This window comes from Phyllostomus hastatus, unplaced genomic scaffold (assembly GCF_019186645.2).
Source record: "Phyllostomus hastatus isolate PE091 unplaced genomic scaffold, TTU_PhHast_1.1 phas_scaffold_501, whole genome shotgun sequence".
In the NCBI taxonomy this organism is placed as follows: domain Eukaryota; kingdom Metazoa; phylum Chordata; class Mammalia; order Chiroptera; family Phyllostomidae; genus Phyllostomus; species Phyllostomus hastatus.
In genome coordinates, this window is record NW_025334033.1 from 42,049,778 (window position 1) to 42,075,965 (window position 26,188).

Sequence of the window (26,188 nt, forward strand, 5' to 3'; positions counted from 1 at the left end):
TTATTGATCATATCTTCTAAAATGACTACTTTGAGGTGTGCAAAGGTCCACAATGAAGACAGTGCCTGAAAATTCGCAGAAAAAAAATCTGGGAAAAGGATGAGAAGATATTCAAATGTCTCTATATGGATGCACAGAGGTTTCGTAAATTGAATATGGATCTTTCAGTATAAGAAGAAATATTGTAGTTTCTATATATTTTCAAGTCATAGTGACAAATATATGTGGAGTATACACTATATATACACATATATGTGTGTATATAATGTAAACATACATATGGAAAATACAGCTTTTGCAATAAGTTTTGCTTTTCTTGCTTTGATGTGGATTGGTTTAGTTTTCAAGAGGGATATAAAAGATGTTCTCTATTAAGAAGGCATACACTTCTGCCCATTGATGTGAATATCTGTGTGGAAACTAAGCCTTTGGCTAAGGATAGAAGGAGAGAAAGAATATAAAGAGAAGGAGGAGCTCCTGGGAAAACCGAAGACATACTCTGCTTACCAAACAGTTGTTTCTCAGCTCAGGTCTGGTCAAGGAGTTGCACAGGTAGCCAACTGAGCAGAGGTGGGGCATGGCCTTACCCTTGGGCCTTGAGTAAGCCTGCAAGAATTGTGATGGTGAGCAATTGTGTTGTTAATGAAGCCTGCATCTCCAGGCTTCCTACTGGCCCCATTGCTCATTCAGATGAAAGGAATATTTAGCCACAGACTGTTTTGGTTACAACCTGGCTTCTTCAGCATAAATATTGAGAAGACAGGTTCTGAAGAAGAGTTATCAGAAACTCTCAACCACAAAAGTGTGTATGTAATTTATATGATAGAAAATTTTAGTGGACAATGGTTTCAACCACAAACCTGAGATCAATGGCACATGGGTATAGTATGGTGAGGCCTGCCACTTGGTATTGATCCTCTGAGCCACAGCCTCACACAGGTAGTAATCACCATCAGTCATACCTGCAAAGAAAGGACCACAGCACTTCTCTTCTGCTTGTCAACATGCAGCAAGACATTGTCAATGAGGATATTCCATATTTGAAGCTCTGTGATTCAGCCTTAAACTATTGGTCGGTAAATAATAAGGAATATGAAGCCACATGTAAAGAATGGACTCTGCTGTGTCCATTGGACACTACTTGTAAATGTTGTTAGCAGTGACTTCCAATCAAGATAGTTATTTGAAAATAAAAGAATGTAATTCTTAAGATACTTCTGTAATCCTGATAGGACATTCCCCAAGTAAGTCACATTTCTAAAGTGTGTGCATGTATATCTGTTTGTAGCACTCTTAAATTTTTTTGAATAAATTAATCATATGAAAATATAAAACATCACTGAAGTAATTTAAAGTCTCTTAGTAAACTATATGAATCTTCTACCAAAATAAATGAACAGATAGAAGCATAAATTATGCTTTTTAAAAAAAAGCATAGGTATATTTCTCTGGGGTTTTAGAAACTGTGCTTACCCAGATTCCACCTGTCTCATGAACACAGTGAAAGAGAAATCCTTTAGTTCTTTGTGTCTCCCACAGCACCCAGCAATGCCTACACAAAGTAAAGAACCAATAAACTTTTATTGGTTCATGAATGAAAAATAACTGTGAAAATATTGAACACTGAAACACAGAATACTGCTAGATTATCATCTACTTTTTATTGAAAATAAAGATTTAACTTACACATATAAAAACTTCAAAGTATTACCATAAGCCTCCATTTGTAAATATACATTGGTGCCTTTCAAAAAAAATAATACTGGTGCCTTTCATCTAAACGATGTTTTGAATCATTAAACAAACAAACCCACATCTTTGAGTATATGCAGGTTCACTGGTAAAATGCTTTCCTAAAAGTCTTGATAAAGGCTCCTAGTATAAAATAATCAATCAACATGTTCACCTCTTTATAAAATACAGAAACAACCAAACCAATCTCAAATATGTTTCTCTCCCTTCTACTGTCAGCTTATGCTGCTTAACTTTATTCTTTTCCTTCCCTTCAATACCAATTTTTAAACAAGGAATATACATTGTCTTGCTCCTACTGTCTCACTTTCACTTTACCTCTTTACCCATTGGAGTCTGGGTTTTGCCATTACTCCTCCACCAAATCTGCTACCTCAAATGTTCTACTTTCCAAATCTATTAGCATTTTCTCTTTTTCCTCTGGGAAAGTTGTAACCCTAGACACCCACTCACTATCTTGGAACTCTGCCCGTGGACTCCAGGCCATTGCACTCCCTTCATTGTTCTTTCTCTGTCTTTTTTGCCAACTCCTCATTTTCTTCTTGACCCCTACAATCACTATGAGAATAACTAACCAATAATGATGATGATAATCACTATAATAATGACTAACACAAATTATTTACCACAAACTAGAGGCTGATATTCAATCACTTTATCTTCATAACAACCCAATGAGACAGGTGCTATTGTCATAGCCATGATAAAACTGAGACACAGTGAGGTTAATTAACTTGTCCATGTTGACACCATTAGTAATTGGCCAATGAGGATTTAACCGCACAGAGTTTGGCTCTATAAATATCTGCAAACCTGGTCTGAATTACCACTTACAGCATGTTTCAGGTAATCTCACTTGTAACTTTAACATCCAGAGTATCAAGAAATATTTTTTATATTAAATAATTTTTATACTCTTTCACCTGTTTCCCCATTACTTTGATTTAATAAGAATGCCATTATTTCAGTCACCAAGTCCAAAATCTTTTATTCCAAAGATGTTTTCACCCAAGTCTTAGTCACTCCTCATCTGTACATTCCCAGAACTAGGGTACTTGTAAACTTAATTTCTTTGGCTCCATTTCTCATTGTCTCCACTTTACACACTATAGTGAAATTCATTATCCTATGATAACTTGAATCATGTGACTCTTGCTTGCACTTTTAATGGCCCACCATTTTCTTAATTCAGAACACATTTGCCATTTAGTAAGGCATGTAAGGCCCTCTTTATTCTAGCCTCCCCTGGCTTTATGTCCTCTGCTTTAATGAACAGATGGTCTGGTCAAACCATTTCCCAAAAGTCATGCTATCTTTTCCCATATCTGTACCTTTGTTTATGCTACATCATCTAGTTGCTCTTCTTCCCCAATGCTACCCTTCAACCTCATATCCACTGAAATTCTATTTTAAACTATTCCTCCAATTTCAGAGCCACTACCTTTCCCCTCAAATTCCAAATATACTGTATAGCTCCCCAACAGCACTTACCATACTATGCCTTAAATAATGGCTGGTTATTTAACCTCCTCTCTCAATAAAAGTGGTGAGAGTATCTTACTATTGTAGCCCTAGCAGAATCAAACTTTTAATTCATAAATGATGGATTTTGAATAAATGTATTTGAGATTCAAGGATAGGTTTAAGTGGAGATTGGCAAAAGTTTTATTTGTGGACTAACAGCTAATTTAGTGACCACCTTCTTTTCTTTAGCACAGCTCTATAAACCCATTAAGTTAATTAGCTATGTGTCTTTCTATACTGAGAAAAAGTATGATTTTACCAAGTCTTTTCCTAATTGAAGCATCCAGTTCTTTTACATAATACTTTATGTGAAATATTAAGTGTGAAACATCAACACCAACATTTTACCAGGAATTTGTGTTGGAAATCATCTCTCCAAATCCATTCTTCTGTTTCTGTTTAGCAACAGTAACCCAGTCTAATTAGCCAGCCATATTGCCACCAAGCTAAAACTCAACATGTCCTAGTCATTCTTGCAGGTAAAAAGGATCTGGAGCTAAGTTTTGGCCAATGATATGTGATCAGAAGTGTTGTGCAATATTTCTATTCAGGTTCCTTAAAAGGTTGGGGCACGTTTCTTCTCCCCCCATCATTTTCCCCTAGATCTGCTACTTTTAAAGCAGGTGAAATGAATGGGGTTCCAATAACCACCTTAACAATGAGAATTAAAGTCTTACCTTGGAATGATAAATCAGGAAACAAAAGAAACATGATTCTCTCAAGGCCCTAGAATAGTCATATTACTATTTGGATAAAAGGAAACAAATGCACAGAGGAGAAAAAAACTTGCCTAAGGTTATAGCCTCCTCAGTGATAGAGCAAGGCTAGAGAATCCACCAAGGCTTACCCCAGGGAGAAAGTTCTTAGCCCCTGTACTGTATAGTTTCCTCAAGCTGTTGCTGCAATTTATCATATAGCATACATGATATTCTAATTGATAGCTTGGTTGATCACACAAAATATTAAGTTCTCTCAGAATATTAGTATTTCTAATAAGGTAAAATGGAGTCATATCTGAGGTCAGAAAAGCATTCTTAAGATGACATGGAGATGAGAGAAGGTAAGGCACTAAAATTTGGGTCCAGTTAAGCTGCTATGATAAAGACAATTTGTAGTTATTCAAGAAATTTGACTACTAAAAATATTTTAAAGCACAAAATACTGATTTGTCACTTCATCTCTCTATTTATAAATGAGGATTATAAACATTTCAAAGTCAAACTTTATGTGTTGATATTTTGAAGATGATTACCAATAAACCCATAGCTATAAAACAATATTATAGGAGTATGAATTTGAATTTAACATGAAAAAAGAGTTTTCATTTATCTTGAAGCTATTTGCAAAAGACAAACAGAAAATCCAGAGGTTTTTTCACACTAATGAGATTTTCACATAACATAGAATAACATGCCTAATGCAGACTACTACCATGTTCTTAATAGTATTTTCATGTTGAACTTATGCCTTCAACTATATGTGTCTTACTAGTACTCTTCAAATTCAGCTCTAGAAGAAATAAAATATAACTTCAAAGTTATTCATGTATTGGATGTCATCATGTCTTATTCATTATAAATTACCTTTCAATCTACTAGTATTAAAACAGAAAAAAATGGAGCCTCTTAAATTCATTTACTCAGGATAAAAATAAACTTTTTAATATTTTCAAGGATATAACTATGATGAAGTATGGGGGCTTTTACCCAAACATAATAACTAAAGCTTACCTGTATTCATTGTATCAAAATCTTTTTTGTAATTATAACTATGGAAGTTGAAAATGCTCTTGTAAAACTTGTTGTCATGACAACAAAATCCCCTAAGAAATGAGGCAAGTCTGCATGTGAAAGAAGTATTCAAGAAATTATTTAACAGGAAGATGGATGCTTCAACCACCCACTGCAACCCCATTTTCCAATATCTCTATTGTCTGCAAATGTTTTTTAACATTTAACACAAATTTCCACCTATATAGCTCTTTAATAAATATGCTAAAAGGAGCCCTTATTTCTGGCTTGCTTGTAGCAACTGTTGTTTACAAAGAGTGAGAAAGAGGGTTGCTAATATTTGTCAATATTTAGAAGTTACTTAGAAATATTTTAGTTTGTCGCTTATCTTTGATTCTGTCTGAGGAATCTCCTTCAAACATCCTCTAAAATATTTTTCTATAAAGGAAAGTTTTGATAACTCTAGGCAAGAAGAATTTATAAGAATGTATAGATTTATTGTTGAACAAAGGTGAGAAGTTAAAAGGTGAAAAACTAAAAAAATAATTTAAAATAACAAAGCACAATTCTTTTTGCTTTAAAAAAACAAAAACTTCAAATCTGGTACACCAGAAAACACCTTTCTCCTATCTAACTTTTTAAAAAATCTTAGACTGTAGACTTCATAATGAGAAAAAAATTATTTTTTCTCTTTTTTTATTTATGTTCAACTACAGTTGTCTCTGTTTAATAAAATTATAATACATTTCAAGAGGTGAAATATGTGTGATACCTTCCAATTTGAGGAAAAGATAAGAAAAAAATATGAAAAGTTGTGGTTTGTAGCTTTTGCATTTAATACATAATACTACTTTCTTAATTTCCTTTTAAATTCACTCTGGCAGTTGAGGTCTTTCTCATTGTGACCATGAGTCATCTCTCCAGAATCCTCCTCCATTTGTATTGGGAGTGTAATGCAATAGTTTGATAACCTAGATGCACACTTTGTTTTTGCCAAGTTATACCTCTCATTGCTCCCTGAAGATGGAGTTAACCACCAGGGTCCATTTTCATTTCTCATCAACTGTTTTAGCAAGTGCAGTAAGGCAAGAAAAGAAATAAAGGAGGAAGCAAAACTGTCCCCAGTTACAGATGTTATGGTAGTCTACATAGAAAGCCCCCAAAATGCATGAAGACATTCATAGAACTAGTGAGTAAGTTCAGCAAGGTCACAGAATACAAGGTGAACATTAAAAATATATATTTTTACATAATGAAAGTAAATTTGTGGAAACCAAATTAAGAATACAGCACTACTTATAATCACTAAATATAAATAAATAATATATTCATTGGAGACATATACATATCTCCAATAACACTTGCATGCTGAATGCAAAATACTAATAACTAAATATATCAAAAAATCTCTAATACAAGGACGTATATACTATAGTCACATAGCTGCGATTTTCAACCGTTTTCATCTCATGGCACAACCTAAATACTAAAAGTCTGTGGCATACCTATATTATATCATATTTCTTGCCAATTTGACCAAAAAAGGTATAATTTTGATTAATATACAGACTATATTATATTTCTTGCCAATTTGACCAAAAAAGGTATAATTTTGATTAATTCACACCAGATGGCTATTGTTATGTTGGCTATCATCATTTTGTTATTTGACAGTCTAAGAGAAAAGAGGTCAATACTCCTGACTAAATGTTAGGGATCGCATGTTTTAAAAATTCTTGCAGCACACCAGTGTGCCATGTCATACCAGTTGAAAATCACTGTAACATAGTAAATATGTTAATACCCCCCAAATTTATATACAGGTTGAATGCAATTTCCATCAAAATCTCAATGAGATTTTATATAAATTTAGACAAGATTATTCTAAAACTTGTGTGTGAAGGCAAAGGAACTAGAATAGCTAAGAATAATTTTGAAAATAACAATAAATTGGAAGATATCACTTTACCCAATTTCAAGACTCATTATGTAGCCCCAGTGATCAAGATCATGTGGTATTAGAAGAACAACAGACACATAAATAATCGGGATAGATAAGTATGGTAGCTGATTTTCTACAAGATGAAAATATAATTCAATGGAGGAAGGATAAACTTTCCAAAAATGGTCCTGGAATAATTGGATACCTACAGTCAAAAAAGTAAATCTAAAAGTTTCATCTTTCATGAAAACTAACTCATAGATCCATAGATTTAAGTGTAAAACACAAAAATCTAAAACTTTTGGAATACAGAAGAAAATCTTCAGGGCCTAGAACTTCCTGAGAAGTTCTTAGACATGATCCCAAAGCATTATTTTAAAAAGTCTATAAATTGAATTAAATCACAATTAAACACTTTTGCTTTACAAAAGACTGATAAGAGAGTGAAAAGACACATTTTGGATTGAGAAAAAAATATTTGCAAACTGCACATCCAACAAAGGACTCATATTTAAAATATACAATTAATTCTTAGAACTCAACATTAGAAAAACAAACAATTTCCCTGGCTGGCATAGCTCAGTGGATTGAGCGTGGGCTGCGAACTAAAGTGTCGCAGGTTCGATTCCCAGTCAGGGTACATGCCTGGGTTGCAGGCCATGACCCCCAGCAACCACACATTGATGTTTCTCTCTCTCTCTCTCTTTCTCCCTCCCTTCCCTCTCTAAAAATAAATTTTAAAAATCTTTAAAAAAAAGAAAAACAAACAATTCCATTTAAAAAATGAATAATTGAAAAAATAAAAATAAAGAATGACAAATACTTGAAAAGATATTACCCTGAAAAGAATATACTGATGACAAATAAGCTCCTGAAAAGATGTTCAGTATCACTAGCCATTAGGGAAATGCATATTTAGGTCACCAGGCCACCATCTTGCACCAGTTAGAACAGCTCAGGTGAAAACCAGTGACATTATTAGCCCTGGCTGGTGTGGCTCAGTGGATTGAGTTCCAGCCTGCAAACTAAAGGGTTGCCAATTTGATTACCAGTCAGGGCACATGCCTGGGTTGCCAGCCAGGTCCCCAGTAGCCAGCATGCAAGAGGCACACATTGGTGTTTCTCTCCCACTCTTTCTCCCTCCCTTCCCCTCTCTCTAAAAATAAATAAATTCTTTTTAAAAAGAAAAGAAAAATATTGATGCTATTAAATGCTGTCAAGGATGTAAAGATACTGGATCTCTCATACATGGCTAATAGGAATGAAAAATGGTATCATCAACCCTGGCTTAGTTGGTTGGAGTAACATCCTGTACATCAAAAGGTTGCATGTTAGATTCTTGGTCAGGGCACATACCTAGGTGTGGGTTTGATCCCTTCATAAAGTGTGTGCATGAGAGGAAACTCATCAAGCTTTCTCTCTCACATCAATGCCTCACTCTCTTCTCTCTCTCCCTTCCTCTCTCACTAAAATCAATAAACATATCCTTGGGGTGGATTAAATTTTTTTAAGTAAAATAAAATGATATGCTTGCTCTAAAAAGCATTTTGGAAATTTCTTAAAATATTTTGTTTCATTTCGTTTTGTATTGTTTTGGTTTTGGGGGTTAAGACATTTTTATTGCACATTTATTTATTTTTTCTTTTTTTCAGCTTTTTAAAAGTATATTTTATTGATTATGCTATTACAGTTGTCCCATTTTCTTCTCCTCTACCCTGCACACCCTTCCAACCAGCATTCCTTCCGTTAGTTCATGTCCATGGGTCATTCATATAAGTTCTTTGGCTTCTCCACTTCCCATACTGTTCTTCACCAACCCCTGTCTATTTTGTACCTATGACTTATGTTTCTTATTCCCCGTACCTTTTCCCCCATTATCCACCTCCTCCTCCCACTCCCCCTCCCCACAGATAACTCTCCATGTGATCTCCATTTCCGTGATTCTGTTCCTGTTCCAGTTGTATGCTTAGTTTGTTTTTATTTTTGTTTTGTTTTTTTTCTAGGTTCAGTTGTTGATAGTTGTGACTTCATTTTTTTACTGTTCCTATTTTTGATCATCTTCTTTTTCTTAGGTAAGTCCCTTTAACATTTCATATAATAAGGTCTTGGTGATGATGAACTCCTTTAACTTGACCTTATCTGGGAAGCACTTTATTTGCCCTTCCATTCTAAATGATAGCTTTACTGGATAGAGTAATCTTGAATGTAGGTCCTTGCCTTTCATGACTTCAAATACTTCTTTCCAGCCCTTTCTTGCCTATAAGGTTTCTTTTGAGAAATCATCTGATTGTCTTAAGGGAACTCCTTTGTAGGTAACTGTCTCCTTTTCTCTTCCTGCTTTGAAGATTTTCTCTTTATCTTTAATCTTGGGTTAACTTAATGATGATGTGCCTTGGTGTGTGCTTCCTTGGGTCCAACTTCTTTGGGAGTCTCTGGGCTTTCTGGACTTCCTGGAAGTCTATTTCCTTTGCCAGATTAGGGAAGTTTTCCTTCATTATTTGTTCAAGTAAGTTTTTGATTTTTTACTCTTCCTCTTCTCCTTCTGACACCCCTATAATTCGAATGTTGGAATGTTAAAAGTTGTCCCATAGCTTCCTAAGTCTCTCCTCATGTTTTCGAATTCTTGTTTCTTCATTCTGTTCTGGTTGAATGTTTATTTCTTCCTTCTGGTCCAAATAGTTGATTTGGTTCCCAGTTTCCTTCCTTCACTGTTTGTTCCTTGTATGTTTTTCTTTATTTCACTTTTTTCTCTATTTTGTGACCATACTCAACCATTTCTGTGGGCATCCTGATTATCAGTGTTTTGAACTCTGCATCTGATAGGTTGGCTACCTCTTCATCGCTTTGTTCTATTTTTGGAGTTTTGATCTATTCTTTCATTTGGGCCATATTTCTTCATCTTGTCGTACCTGTTACATTGTGATGTGCAGAGCCTTAGGTATTTGCCAGGATGGGGCAACTCACATTGCTGTGTTGTGGTGCTGTATGTGAGGGTGGGGTCAGAGAAGGAACAATGCCACTTGTTGGGCCCTCTGCCAGCTTTCAGTCCCTTTCCCTGCTACCCACAAGCAAATTGCGTCCTTCTGGTGCTGATTCCTGGGAGGGTAGGTTTGTGTACTCTCTAGGACCCTGTGGGTCTCTCCAACTATCTTTCCTGTGAGGGTGGAAGTTTCTCCCGCTGCCACAACCCCCACCCCTAACCCCCTCTGGCTATCGATTTTTACAGCCAGAGTTTTCGAGGCTTTCTTTTCCCATGCTGGAACCCTGAATTGCATGGTGTGTTTCGCTCCCCAGTTGTTCCTTCTAGTTTATCTGCACACAACTGTGGGACTACCCAGTCCACCAGCCACCGCCTTGCTGCACATCCTCTTTGCCCCAGCTCTCCAACTGTGCCCCTCCTACCAGTCTGAAGGAATGTTACTTCTTTAACTCCTTCGTTTTTGGACATCTATACAGCTTTATTTTCTGGCAGTTCTGGTTATTTTTTGTTTTTAAATTTGTTGTTGTCTTTCTTTTGGTTGTGCTAGGAAGCAAAGTGTTTCTTCCCGCACTTTCATCTTGGCCAGAAGTGCAATTTCTTAAAATATTAAACAAAAAGTTACCTTGTGACTCAGCAATTTGAACTCCTAAACATTTATCTCAGATAAATGAAACAAATAATGTTTCCACAGAAGTACCTATACAGCTGTTCATAGGAGCCTACTTTGTGTAGTAGCCTGAAACTAGAAACAGCTAAAATACCCCTTGATGATAAAACAAGTGTGCTACACTCATACTATTAAACACTATACAGAAAATTAAAAAAGGAGCTATTGATACACACAACAACTTGGCTGGATCTCCAGGGAATTATGCTGAATGAAAAATGTCAATCTCATAAGGTGCCGTACTGTACGATTTTATTCACAAAACATTTTGAAGTGACAAAACTATAGGATGAAAAGCAAATCAGAGGTTTCCAGGGATTGGGGATGGTATAGAATGGGAGGGAGGAGGATATGACTCTAGGTAGTAGCACAGGAGAAGTCTTTGTGGTAATAAAACAGTTTCTGTGTATGATTACAGTGGTGGTTACATAAAACTACTCATGAGATTACATGAGTTGGAACTATAAACAGATTGTGGCGATGTCAGATTCCTAGTTTTAATATTACACTATAACTAAGTAAGATGTAATCTTTAGAGGAAATTGGGTACGAGATACACAAGACTTCTCTGTACTATATAACTAATAGCAGATCTATAATTTATTTCAAAATAAAAAGTTTAATTAATTTATTTTTAAGATTTTATTTATTTATTTTTATAGAGAGGGAAGGGAGGGAGAAAGAGTGGGTGAGAAACATCAGTGTGTTGTTACTTCTCATGTGCCTGCTACTGGGGACCTGGCTGGCAACTCAGGCATGTGCCCTAACTGGGAATCAAACTGGTGACCCTTTGGTTCGCAGGCTGGCAATCAATCCACTAGGCCACACCAGCCAGGACAAAATTAAAAGTTTAATTTAAAAATATTAAATTATAATTTAAATTTTTTAAAGATTAAGTTCTGGAATATACTGTTAAGATTTAATGTGCAGTTTGAATGGAAAAGGAGTCAATAGCCTTTGCAGCTCTATTCTTGAAAGCATCATACTAAATACTGATGAATTTCATTCACTAAAAGACAATAAAGATGGGGGGTATTCTGCATACTACTTGTGAAACTGGAATAGCACAACACTCCCAAAAGTCAAAAAATAAAATAGTACCTCTTTATTTCTAGAGGCCATACATTTTTAATCTAATTTCTATCTACTAAAATAATATGGTTTGTATATACATCTTAAACCAATTATTAATAGACTATGGGAAAAATAGGTACACCTATGCTTAGAAAAATTAATATGTTGACATTGGATATGTCATACTAACATCCTTCAGCTCCCTTGAACCGGGACTGGGTGCACTCAGACCCTTGGCCACACCATTGGGACTCAGGAGCAGCACCTTCAGTCCATCTGCTTTCCTGCTCACAGCTCTACATTCCTGGGAGTACAAACTGGGCCCTATCCCGGATGTCCCCATTTGGAACTTTCAGGATGATTCTTTCTACAATCAGCATTTTCTCTGCTTCCCATCCTGAATTCTAAGTTCCTTTGAAGGCAAGCTCTCTCTTTGATTTATCTCTGTAACTCTCCCCTTCTAGGCATAGTAGTTTTATTCAGAACAAATCTAGTGCATGTTTCTAAAATAAAATACACCTGAATAATTACAGAGTTATAGTGGCACGATAATGTATTGGTGATTATGCATATTCCATAATGTTATTAGCACCATATCAGAATATACAATGCTGGTTTCTTCATTTAACCATACTGCACTGAAAGGAACAAATTTAAAGAATCCTGAAAATACTGAGCTAGAAGATAGTCTCTCTGGGAGTAAGCCAGTGAGACACCCAGATATTCATTCACTCAACATTTCACAATGTTAACACTAAACAATGTTAAGATAGCATACAATGTTTTTTAGTCCACAAATAATTAGAGAATATATTCCATACGCATGGCTCTCCTTCATGTCCTGGAGAAACAAGGGTGTCCTAGGAATGTGGTCTTAGCCCTCACAGAATCAGGTCACAGACTCAGTCCATTTGGGAAGAGGATTTATTTCTGTAAATTAGTGGGAGCCTAGCTTGTACTTGATGAGCACAGAACAAATATATTTAGAAGCAGCACAGTCTGGGGTCCCAGGATTGTGAAGCACTTTTCAATAGGTGTCTTCTTTCAAAGCCTCGCTGTAGCTTGAGATGTGGCAGGAAAAGGAGCCAAAAGACTTGGTTTGGAGCAACACTACCTCCCTCTACCTCCCTCTATGTCTGTTCTGCTCTGAATTATTCAAGCTCTTTTTATTATGTTATTTTAGGAAAATGAACCACAGTTAACAAGTCAAAAGAAAAAATCTTTCCTTCACAATATTTCAGGAATGAGTTTGCAATACAAATCAGCAAAAGTATATTAGTAAATTCTATATTATTGTATTCTTAAGCTTTGAACCAAACTATGACTATTCTAAACAGAACATTGTTATATAGCCATATCACCTGATTTACAGAGAAAGAATAATATTTTTATTTTAGCTTACTAAAAAACAAATGAATGAGCAAACAAAAACACACCAAAATAAAGTACAAGTTTCCAAACATGAATTTTGCAACCTTAAATGTGGTATAGATGGATTAGCAAGTAGAATGATTAGTGGCATGAACCTCTAAATCGCCTAAGTGGGTTCCTTGGAATATTCAAACATATTAAGCACTAATATAGCTTTGTAACTTCACGTTTATACCTCCCACAAGAGCTAGAGTCTCTTACCTACATCTCTTACCTATCTATATCAACTCACTGAAATATTTGAAAAGGATATACTCTTATAGCTCACTCACAAATCAATTGTCATCCTACAGAGCTGGAAATTGGTGGCACCAAGAGACAAAAGTAAGGCAAGAGATTTGAGTGTTTTCTTAAAGCAATATACTCAAATAGATATTTCACCAAAGAAGATATAGGAAGGCCACATTAAAGATGATTAGCTTCATTAGTCACTAGAGAAATGCACATTTAAATCACAAAGACATACCTTTATAGACCTGTTAAAATAGCTAAAGTCAAAAAGACTGGTAATACTAGGTGTTGGCAAGGATGTGGAGAAACTGGAGCCATCATCTACATTTCTGGTGAGGACTTAAAATGAATAGTAACTTTAAAAAAGTTTGGTATTTTCTGTAAAAGTTAAATATACAGCTATCATATGACCCAGTAATTCCACTCCTAAACATCTACTCAAAACAAATGAAAATGTTATCTCCATACAAAGATTTGTATGAAATGTTTACAGAAGCATTAGTCACAACAACCACAAACTGAAAACAATGCAAAATAGTGAATGGGCAGAAAATGGGACATAACTGTGCATTGAAATACTGTTCATCAATAAAAACAAAGTACTGACACATGCAGCAACATGGATCAACCTCAAAAACATTTTGTCAGTGAAGCAAGTGAGACACACAAGCCTACATATGGCGTAATTCAATTTATGTAAATTTCTAGTAAAGGCAAATCTATAGAAACAGCAGATCAGTGATTGCCTTAGGCTTGGGTTGGTGGGGAGGATTGACTATAAACAGGCACGAAGAACATTTTCAAGATGATAGAAATGTTTTAAATCTGGAGCATGGTGGTGATTATACAGCTATGTGAATTTACTAAACCACTGAATTGTAACATAATGAGTAAATTTTATGCTATTTAAATTACACTTCCAAAAAAGTTATTTGTAAAGAGGCAATAAAGCTTCTCCAATGACAGGTTCTCCAATAGGTCTGCACCTGGCAGCACTATTCCAGTAGCAGAATAAACTAATTTGTAAACAGACTGTGAATCACTAGGAGGGCTTAGGAAGACAAACTTGCTGGAGTCAAGAATATTTCTAGGAGCCCGTGGATTGAGCACGGGCTGGGAACCAAAGTGTCCCAGGTTCGATTCCCAGCCAGGGTACATTCCTGGGTTGCAGGCCATAACACCCAGCAACCGCACATTGATGTCTCTCTCTCTCTCTCTCTCTCTATTGTTACAGAACACAACAAGGGGGTCCTGGGACGATATACTATTATTGAAAGAAGCCCCCGGGTCCGTTATGTCCGCCGCCCTAGGAAAGACGTCTCTCAATGCCAGAGATTCGTGAAAAGGAAAGGAAATGTTTATTTAATGCTATACTAACTTAAAATAGTGACCTAATGTCTTTACCAAAAATCCTAAAGTCCCTAAAAACACCCACAAACACACAGTCCTTCCTTCCTTCCCCCTTTGCCCAGTCCAGAGTACCATATCTCAGGAAAGGAAATAGAAGTCCATGGCTCAGGCAGTCCTCTGGTTCTACCCAGTTAATACTCCATCTCGACTGGGAGCCCTCCCTGGGTTCCCGGCACCCTCAGCTGAGTCGCCAGCATCTCTGCTAAAACCAGGTGGTGGTTCTCCTTCTAAAGCTGCAGGAGTCTCCACTCTGTCAAGGCCACGTGGTTCTCTCTCCTAAAGCAGCATGGTTCTCCCTCTCTGGGATGCGGGAGTCTCCACTCTGCTAAAGACGCATGGTTCTCCTTCCTAAAGCAGCATGGTTCTCCTCCTCAGGGCTGCGCATGGCTCTCCTTCTCAGGGCTGCGTATGGCTCTCTTTCCTAAAGCAGCACGGTTCTCCCACTCTCAGGGCTGCGGGAAGGGAGAGTCACCACTCTGTCCAGGCCGCGTGGTTCTCCCTCTCAGGGATGCGGGAGTCTTCACTCTGCTAAAGCTGTGTGGTTCTCTCTCCAATGGCTGTGATCCTTTCTGCACCTCCACAGCCACATGGTTCTCTCCTCTATGGCTGAGGTCCTTCCCACTCTGCTAAAGACACACGGTTCTCCTCCCTAAAGCAGCATGGTTCTCCTCTTCTAAAGCAGCATGGTTTTCTCCCCTAATGGCCACCAAGTCTGGGTTTTAAATCCCCGTGGCCAATCTTCTTCTGCAGCCTCATTTCCGACTCCTCCCACACTCGGCTTCACAAGCCAGAACTCGTATCCTTCCAGCTTTACTGGGCTGCCATCATGAGTCTGGGCAGGCGTGGCCCCATGTCCTGGAGTCAATCATCTCCAAGCTCCCACACAGGCGCTGTAACTCGGGGACCTGCCCCTCCAGTTACGTCTTGGTGGGGAAGTTACTTCCATTCCCCTGGCTCAGGGCATGGCCACAGCTATTTAACATATCTAAGCTACCAGCCAAAGGCTATAGATATGTCAAATGACCACACCAGAGGGTAGCTGCAAGGCTGTTGCTATGCAAAACAGCTCTCAATGGCCCTGCTCCATTTGTCCCTTCCCCCAACCCACACGGTGGCGGGGGGGTGCGGGGGGAGGGGGTGGTGGTTGGAGACATCTTAAAATCTCCTGGACACCTTAAGTTCTGGACCCCATTTCAAATGCCCATTTGGGGTCCCCCTTCTTGGCTGCACCCTGTAACACTATCTCCCTCCCTTCCCTCTCTAAAAATAAATAAATAAAATATTTTTTTTTAAAAAAAGAATATTTCTAGGAATCATCTCATTCCCACAGAAATGGGAGGGGTGGCTAGTCAGTTAAGGTCATATATAAGCTTCTTCCACTCACATATGTGATGTACATGTGTGTTCAGTATGTAGGAGCCATCACTTCAGCCAGAATTGCAATAATAATAATTAATGGAAACATGAACGTGGGCAGGGCTCTCAATGATTTTTTTCATTGATGTGCATGGGCAAGGTCATTTCTCTGTCTCAAAACCCAGATTCTTCTTCCAGAGATTGTTTAATGAGTCCGTCACAGCTGAGTACAATTTAGAAGGGAAAGAGGCCGAGCAAGGTCAAGGATTCCAACACAATTAAGACACAGTACCTTTCTTTCACAATTATCATAATGACTCCAGAGAAGATATTTTGGCCAACATTTATTCTATTCCCTAAAATTTAAGGTACGATATCCTAGGTACTATTTTTAAAAAGGCTAATTTATTATCTGAGAGCTAGTTAAAAGATTTGAAGGGTAAGAAATTCTTCCAAAATAAAATTATGAATTTATAAAGTTTTCTTTTATAAAATTTTGACTGAAAAAGGTTATTACAAATATCCAATGTATGTAAATTTAAAAATTAAATGAAGATACAACTATCCTGTAAGGGATATACTGAGTTGAAAATCATAGCAATAGTCTAAGAACTGCCATTCCATTCTGGCAGAATACGAATCTGGCTGTTCAGACAGGTGGGGTGGGACTGCTGGGTGTAGAGATTATATACAGACTAAAAGGGTTGAAAATCTTGGGTCAGCCATCCCTTAGCTCCCAGACTATTTTGGACAATGTTCTCAAGGGCTTCTTTCTGAATAAGCCAGTATCTGACCCTATTTCAAGTCAAATTAATTCACACTATGTTTTTTGTAACTAGCTATAAATCAGAGGTTTCCACAGTTCCCTCCCTAAATTCAATTAATTTGCTAGAGAAGCCCACAGAGCTCAGAGAAATATTTTACTTATTAGATTGCTTGTGGGGGAGCTCTGCTGCGCCGGTCACAGATGAGAATAAGGCTACCAAGACACTATCTGCTTGGGGAGGAAAGGTGGCTGCACTCTCAAAGGGGAAGGGCCTTGAGCCTTTTCCTCAATGGGCTTTTATTGGGTTTAATTTGCATAGGAATAGAGGGCTTACACATAAAGCTCAATCATTTTCATGCAGTAAAGAGCAAACAATAGATAACATTCCAAGAACTATGAGGGCTTATTCTGAGTCAGGGTCAGATAGACAAAGGGCCATAAAACTTTGGGAAACAAACTCATTTTATGCTTGGACCCTTATCATTTAAATCGAGGGTATTAGCAAAGCATGTTTCACAGGATTTTATGCGTTCTTTTCTTAGACCTGATAGCCCTGGAAACCCCAAACCAGGCAGGGTGGTTCCCAACAATGTCCTGTTTATTACAAAAGGCTATAACTCCAGAACTGCCAGATGGAAAAGATACATAAGAAAAGGTCTGGGGAAAGGGCACATCACTCACCCCAAATCTTCATGTGTTCACCAACCTGGAAGGCCTTGGAACCCAGTCCTCCAGGGTTTATATGGGCTACATTTTCCAAGCATAATTGATGGCAACCGTCAATTGAACTCAGTCTCCAGACCCTCTCCACCCTTCCCTTCCCTGAGGTCAGGGGTGGGACTGCAAGTTCCAACTCACAAGTCCCATGGGTGGCTCCCATGGCAATAGCTGCCACTCTTAGGTGTGGTCCCAAAGTCATCTCATTAACATAACAAAATACATCACTCTCATTACTTAGGAAATTACAAGAGTTTTAGAAGGTTTGTGCCAAAAATGGGGTGAAGACCAAATACATATTTTTGTTATAACACAATATCACACATCCTCAGCACTATGAATATATACTGGGTTAGATAACTCTGCACTGGGGGTCAGGGGCGGTTAACCCTATGCAATGTAGGATGTTTAGCAGCATCCCTGGTGTCTGCAGCGTAAAACACCCATAGTACTCCTGTCCCAGTTAAACAACCACAAATGTTCCCCAAAACTGACATACTTCCCTTGGGAGCAAAATTGCCCTCCATTTGAACTAATGGTCTAAATGATCAGTTCAAACCCTCCAGATTGTAAAACAACTTTGAAAAAGTGTAATTTTTCTCACCATTGAATTGTCCTGGTAACTATGTATCTGTTGATACCTAGAAAATGCTAAGTTAATATCCTGGAAAGTGAAGACATGTGCAGGAAGGAAAGTGTCAGTACTCCAGTTTTATTTCATTAGCAAACTCCAGCATCAAAAACAGCAAATGAGGGAAATGAGTTTGTTCTAAGTATTCAAACTGGATAAGAGGAGATTGATTTTTACTACATGGCTGACCTCCATGCTAAACAAATTACCTTTATTATGGAATATTTTCATGTCAAAAGATAATATTCCAAATGTATACTTGATCAAATTTTATCATCACATTTGACTACAAAGCTCCACTGTGTACAAAGATCATCACTTAGTTAAACCATCAAAGTGAGAAGAGACATAATGTACTTACTTTTGATGAGCATGCTAGTTTACGGACATTATCTTCAATAAATTGAATTAACATTCTGTTCTAATTGCATTCTATTACCTTGTTGAAGAGAGAGGGATGCCCCATTCCAAAGAGTACAAGATGGTCAAGTGCACACCACCAAACACTGGACAGATGAAACAGACAGGGGTTTATTAGTCACTTATACTCACAGGTGGGCGAGAGAGAGGACATTGAATACTATGCAGAGCCACACTGGAATTGCATTCAGGAACAGGAAGCAGTGGCTAGGGTGAAGCAGGGAGCCTTTTACTAAGAGGCTGGTAAAGTGACCTTCAGTTCTCACGTGAGGATGAGGATTGGCTTGTTTGAAAAAACTCATAGGCTGGCAGGGAAGTGAAATGCTACTAGGTTGAGGACCAGGTGAAATGCAGCTGTTCTAGCGAACAGTACACTAGCCAGGGGGAAGCCCTTCCTGCCTGGGGAGGAATGGGGGATAGGGTTTGCACCTTTGGTCTAGGGGGTGCATAGGGGATGGAGGGAATTCACAGATAGATCTTTGGGGCCCTGGAAGGCACAAAGATATTTAGGCAGCGTACAGAATTTTAAACCTCATGATACACACTCTCAGATAGAAGTGATTTACGATGGCTCACTCATCTTCAATGCAAAGAGAGCAGCAACTGGTAGGTATAGCTTTCCTGCATGCATGAGCTGTGTTAAAGCTTTTTAACAGAGATGAATCTAAAAGAAATACATCTGCAACCACTCCATTCATTCTTTGCAGATTTTTAATTGTTGTTACTGTACTGGGTACAGCACACACTTATAAGCACTTCAGGAAGCTATAAAGGAAGAAGAAAACATAGCCCTTTCTTTAAGTAGCTCACATCTACATCTCCAGAGCATCCCACACTGATCTCAGTGCTCCTGCGGGCTTTTCTGTGCAGACTACTGTGCAAAGGAGAAACTCAGGTGATGCTATGAATTGTAGTATTCCACATCTGCAAATAGGCAGACCTTACATGAAGGTAAACCTTAGTATATTTTCCTGCCTTAGAAACAGAACAAGGTCAAACCATGAAAAATCAGATGATAACTTTCTATAACAACCATGAACCACTAAAAAGTCCTCTGCTGCAAAATATTAACATTTGTTTTATTTTTACAAGTTCTAATATAAAAACCAGATAGCTAATGCATGTCCAAAAGTCACTTTGAAGAAAATAAAAACTTGATTTGGAGGCAGAGATTTGGGTTTGAAAACTCTGATACTTTCTAGCTGTATGAGTGTAGAAAAGGCTCTAAATCACCTAGAGCCTAGATCCTTGCTTCTCTAATGGGGTCATTGGGAGTGTTATATGTGAAAGTAACTAGGATGCTATCTCACAGGCAGTAGATAATTCTACTTATCCATCTATCCATCTGTTCATCCATATACAACATTCAAAATAGTAAGAATCTTGGTCCTATATCACAGTCAATTCAAGTTAAACAATAGCAACAGCAGCAAAACCTTAACAAATGCAGTTCTATAAAAGGTACAAACATCCTGTCAAAGTGTGGAAGGAAGGCTCAGTGGGGAGGAGGAAATTGGTGGTATTGACTTTTGACCTCTGTGCTATGTATGGCATGAGCTCTTTAAGTTGCTAACTCCGGCACTACCTCTTCACTTACATCCAAAAAAATTGGGTGAGCTTTGAACTAACTCAACATCTAGGAGCCTGTCTACTACTTCAACATTAACTTTGGAAATTCATCTTAGAGCTCTGAATCATAAATCAGAAAGAACTCAGAAACAGTATTTAACTCCTAACCCATGTAACCAATCTCATAAGATATTGATAACTAATGCTGAAAGAAAAAAATGTTAAATAGTATTGCTAAATGAAGCTAGGGCTATGTTTATTATATTGCCCATAAGAATGAGTTTTTTAAAAAATATTTTATGTCCAGAAATGGAGGTGGAAAGGAGGAGAGAGCGTGTGTGGTATTTGTGGTTGACAGGGAAATAAAAGCACCCCAGCGGCTAGCCACACCTGAACACATTTTGATCTTGTCCTATAGAGTCTCTATATAAGTGAGAAAAAACCTAGAATGTCACTAGACGCTGGGTTTCAATGTATGTTTTTAATATTGATGGATCCTTCTCAATAACCTTTAGAATATACCCTTAACTACTGGGAAAATCAATGACAAATAGAGAGAACCCCATATTTTGTATAACCCATTACATTTTTTCAAAGCACTTTTACTGCTGTTATCTCATTTGATTTGGTCCCAACCTATTTTAGCTGCACAAAGAATAAAGTACCCACTAGTAGAGAGAAGAGGAGAGAGTCTCTGTCAACTCCAACAGCACAGACCTGTCCTGTTTGCTGCTGATATGCTGAGAGACAAAACCCCTCCCTGCCCCCTCGCCTCTCAGATCCTACCCTTCAGAGTGTCTAATGGGGATTGTTGGATGTCTTGTTTTATTCCTCCTTTGTTTCTCTAAACAGGCAGGGAGCCACACAGCCACTAGCTCAAGGTCACCTGCAGAGTGTTTCTTCTCTTTCCTCTCCTATGAGCCTAGAGGAAAACTATAGTGTATGTATGTAGCCTACACTATAAAAGAACCAGGATCTTGAAAACCTGTACCCTTCTCTCTTTGCCTGAGTTGTTTTTAGTTGCCTAAAATTTTAGGGAAGGGTATTAAGAGTGGAGAGAATGAGAGTTCTGGCCAAGATGGAGACATAGGTAGAAACCCTTTGCTTCCTCGTACAACCAAAAGAAGGACAACAACCAATCTAAAAAATTAATAAACAATCAGAAGTGTCAGAAAATCAAACTGTGTGGAACTCTGACAACCAAGCAATTACAGAAACAGTCAAAGAGAACAACCACACCGGTAAGGCTGCAGATGGAAAGAACCTGAGGGGAGGCAGCAGACTGTGTGGGCGGGGCTGGCTGCTGCAAGGTGGCAGTCTGCAAAGGAGGGGCTGACCTAAGGGGAAACTGAGACTCAGAGCTGGCGTGGACTACAGCAGTTGCCACGGTGGAAGAAACTCCTGGTTTCACTACATTGAGTTCATTGAAAAGAGGGCTAGAGAAGAGCAGGAGAGCTACACTGTTCCCCCTCTGGCCCCTCCCCCAAAAGCATCAAGGAGGGTTGCCCTGCCAGGGTGAATATCTAAGGTCCTGCCCTCTTACAAGTTAACAGGTGTCCTGAACAAAGAAATAGAGCGAAAATGAAAGAACAGAGCAAAACTTCATAAAGAGAGCTAAGCAATGAAAAGATAGCCAACTTATATGATGGAGAATTTAAAGCCCTAGTAATCAAAACACTCACAGAGCTGACTGAGCTTGGTTGAAAAATGAAAGATACTAAAAATGAAATAAAGCAAAATATTCAGGGAACCAACAGTGACAAAAAAGAAACCAGGACTCAAATCAATAATTTGGAACAAAAGAAAGAAACAGACATCCAATCAGAACAAAATAAAGAAATAAGAATTAAAAAAAAATGAAGAGAGACTTTTGAACCTCTGGGACAACTTGAAACATTCCAACATTCGAATTGTAGAGGTCCCAGAAGAAGAACCACAGCAAGAAATGGAAAACTTATTTGAACAAACAATGAAGGAAAACTTCCCAATCTGACAAAGGAAATGGACTTCCAGAAAATCCAGGAAGCCCAAAGAATCCCAAACAAGTTGGACCCAAGAAGGAACACACCAAGGCACATCATCATTAAGTTACCCAAGATTAAAGATAAAGAGACAATCCTAAAAGCGGCAAGAGAAAAGGAGACAATTACCTACAAAGGAGTTCCCGTAAAACAATCAGATTATTTCTCAAAGGAAACCTTACAGGCAAGAAAGGGCTGGAAAGAATTATTCAAAATCATGAATGGCAAGGACTTACATCCAAGATTACTTTACCCAGCAAAGCCATCATTTAGAATGGAAGGGCAGATAAAGTGCTTTCCAGATAAGGTCAAGTTAAAGGAATTCATAATCACCAAGACCTTATTATATGAAATGTTAAAGGAACTTATCTAAGAAAAAGAAGATAAAAAATATGAACAGTAAAATGACAACCAACTCACAACTCTCAACAAATGAACCTAAAAAAAAAGAAAGAAAAGCAACAAAAACAAAAACTAAGCAAATAACTAGAACAGGAAAAGAATCAGAGAAATGGACATCACATGGAGGGTTTTCAGTGGGGAAGAGGAAGGGAGGAATGGGGGGAAACAGTACAGGGAAGAAGAAGTATAATTGGTAGGCATTAAATAGATGGGGAGAGGTCAAAATGGTATAGGAATCAAAGAACTCAAAGAAGTTAAATGTACAACCCATGGACATGAACTAAGGGGGCAGGGAATGCTGGCGGTTTGGAGGGTGCAGGGCAGAGTGGGGATAAAGGGGAAAAATGGAAAAACTGTAATACCATAATCAATAAAATATACCTAAAAAAAGAGTGGAGAGGATAAAAATTTTTAAAAGGCACAAGAGAACTGAAATTCTTCCCTCTCTCTGAACCTGGTTATTGTTCCTGGAACTCCTGCCAATCAGCAAAGTGCATACCTCAAATCATTGGCATGAAGCATTTCAACAGAATCTTGTTAGTCTTAGAACAGGATATTCACCATTGTGAGGCAACACTGACAGCCACAATTGGGTGCAACTGAATTTAATTAGTATGGTCACCACATTGTACATGGAAGCAATATCTGTTGATGTGCTGAGTAACTCCAGGTGACAGGATGCTAACACCTCTACACTAGCCACTGACCATATTGAATCATAATCATAGTCCCATTTTAAGAACCGAGAGGATGCCTTCCCTAAACACACACACACACACACACACACACACACACACACACACAAAGACTTATGTTTGGGTATCAGAAAACCGTAGAATCAGATGAGATGGAAAGTAGTGTTTGATGCACCCACATGGGCCTACAGGAGACAAGAGACCCAGAAGTTCTGGTTCTGCTCCTCACATAGTGATTTGGGGTACTAGGCAGCTAGTCATTGTTTTTTCAATCTTTTTGAACTCTTTCCCAACTGGGCAGCTTTAGTCAGATTCAACAAATGGATGATCTATTTAATTCTGTTTCTAAAACTCTTAGGTATCATGATTGTAGGATACTAAATAACAATCTCAATTCAAAGGGGGTATACATCTTATGTAAGATACCATTTTTTAATTTAATAAAAATAAAATAAAACACACATACCCTTATGTAAATAGCATAGTTGAACACACAACTGTCCTTTCAGCAACACTCAGAGATGAGCCTAGCAATACTGTCAGTAGCATTAGCTGAAATGTATGTGTGTGTGAGCACAAATGCACATGGTGTGACACTATGGAAAAAACACTGGACTTGGAATCAAGACAACTCGATTTTAATCCCAGCTCTTCCATCAACCACACATGTGAGCATTGCTTACCCTTTCTGATTCTTGGTTTCTTCATTTCCCAAAGTAGGTGTGGTCCTGATTCATTTCCAGAGTCCCTTCCAGTTGTAAAATGTCAGTTCCCGGTTGTTCACATTGGGTGCATCTTTATTTAATCCAATTAAAGCACATTATGCTTACTTGCCTGGATTAAACAAAATGGATCTGACATGATATAGATAAATGATACATCATTCATGTCAACAATCCTATAGAAAGCAAGACTCTCCTTGCTGGTTGGGAGTGGAGCCATACTGACACAAGACTGAGAGTTGGAAGGTCAACCATGTTCTGTCCTTCACCACACTCTTAGGAGAAAACATTCCACTGGACAAAAGTTTGTTTCATCTTCTTTTAATAGCATTTGGCAGCTGAGTATTTACTCAAACAGCTATAGTATGTTTTATCATGTCCTGAAAATTGGTATCTTTCTCAACTGATTCATTACCACAGAATTTACAAGAGTATAATTTATTGTTGAGTGTGTATGAGTGTGCACATGTGTGTAAGGAAAGAAAAAAGGAGAAATAGTTGAGTAAGTAGTAATCACTGAATATTTGTGTGGAGAGTATGCCACCACTTTGATGATCCATTTAGTTATGTGTGATCATCATATGACTCCCGTATAAACGAGAGCTGACTCTGGAATCCCTATCCTTTGTAAATACACACTAATATGCCATAACAAAGACAACGCTTTATTTAGTTGTTCTCCACCCACAATGTTATATTGCACAGAAAAGCAGTAGCTGTGAATAAGTGATACAAAAAAATGCATCCTTTAAATTAGTGTTTCTTTAATTAGGAAAAATCTTCAGTTCTCATACAATTGTCCTCCTATATTACATATTTAGGTCTTGCCATTTACTGCCTCAAGGCTTAGTGGCAAAACCACTTGTTTTTTTCCCTAAAAAATGTAAAAAAATGAAATCATTCTATTGTTCCATGTATATATATTCTGCCGTTATACTTCAATGTTTCACGGGCTGGGATAAACCCATGTTAGGAAAATAAAATTGTTGACCGGTTAATAGGATTAAGAAACATCAAAAGAAACTCCATTGTAAAATAAAATCTTCTCCAAAATTTATGTAGATTTTATCATTATCTTTCATGGAAGAGAAAAATCTTCTAATTCAAGCATATTTACTGCTGGGGTTTAAACATTTAACCTCTGATATAACATTTCCTTAATTTTATTACTTACACTGTCACAGTACAATCTGTCAAAGATAAAGTATTACAGAAGTTTAAAATAACATTATCAGAGCTAATGTATCAAAAGACTGATTTATCTGAACACACTGTTTCATATTTTTGTAATGAGGAGCTTTTCATTTAATAAACCAGATTCAAAACAGTAACTTTAAACAAAGACTCAATTCAAACAAGTTCCATAAAATGCATATTTTATTCTGTGTCATGAAAAAATATTCACATTTAAATAAAGTGCGGAAAAAAACACAAAGTTAATCCTCCCTGATGAAATATAGTTTATTGTGCTGAAATCCAAAATTTTGGGGGGTTAAAAACATTCACCTGCCAATTCATTTTTTAAAATGATGATTTCTGGAGAAGAATTTTGAACTAAAGTGATAACCACCATAAACATCTCAGAAGCAATCAAATTTTGATTACAAATATTCCAAAATTGACCCTAAGTCACAAAGTTAAGATATTTTCACACATTCTCTCAGCAATCAGGTAATTGGTCAACAGCAGATTAAAATTTCTGTTACACATTGCAATACATTTGTTTTAACAGAAAAAAATGACCTGCTAAGCATGAGTTAGATTTTGAAAAGAGCAAACAAGTACTGCCTCGCAGAATGGTATTAAAAACATCACATGAAGTTTTTACACTGTTTCCTTGGCCAATGTGTGAATTAATTGTCTCCAATAAATTAACCATTATAGATAGAGGTATCTTTAATATCCCCAATTCCCACCAGTATGGTTGCAGTGGCAAAAATATTTATGAGTTTTCCAAAATTAATTCCCATAGTAACATTTTTTCATAGTAATGTAATTTTCCAAAATTAATTCCCATAGCCAGGAATTTGCATTATGCTATACAAAATGCCATCAACCAGTGTAACTGAAGTCACTAGAACATAGAATAAAAAGAAATATACAATTTTCAATATATATATATATATATAAATACGTACATTTAACTTG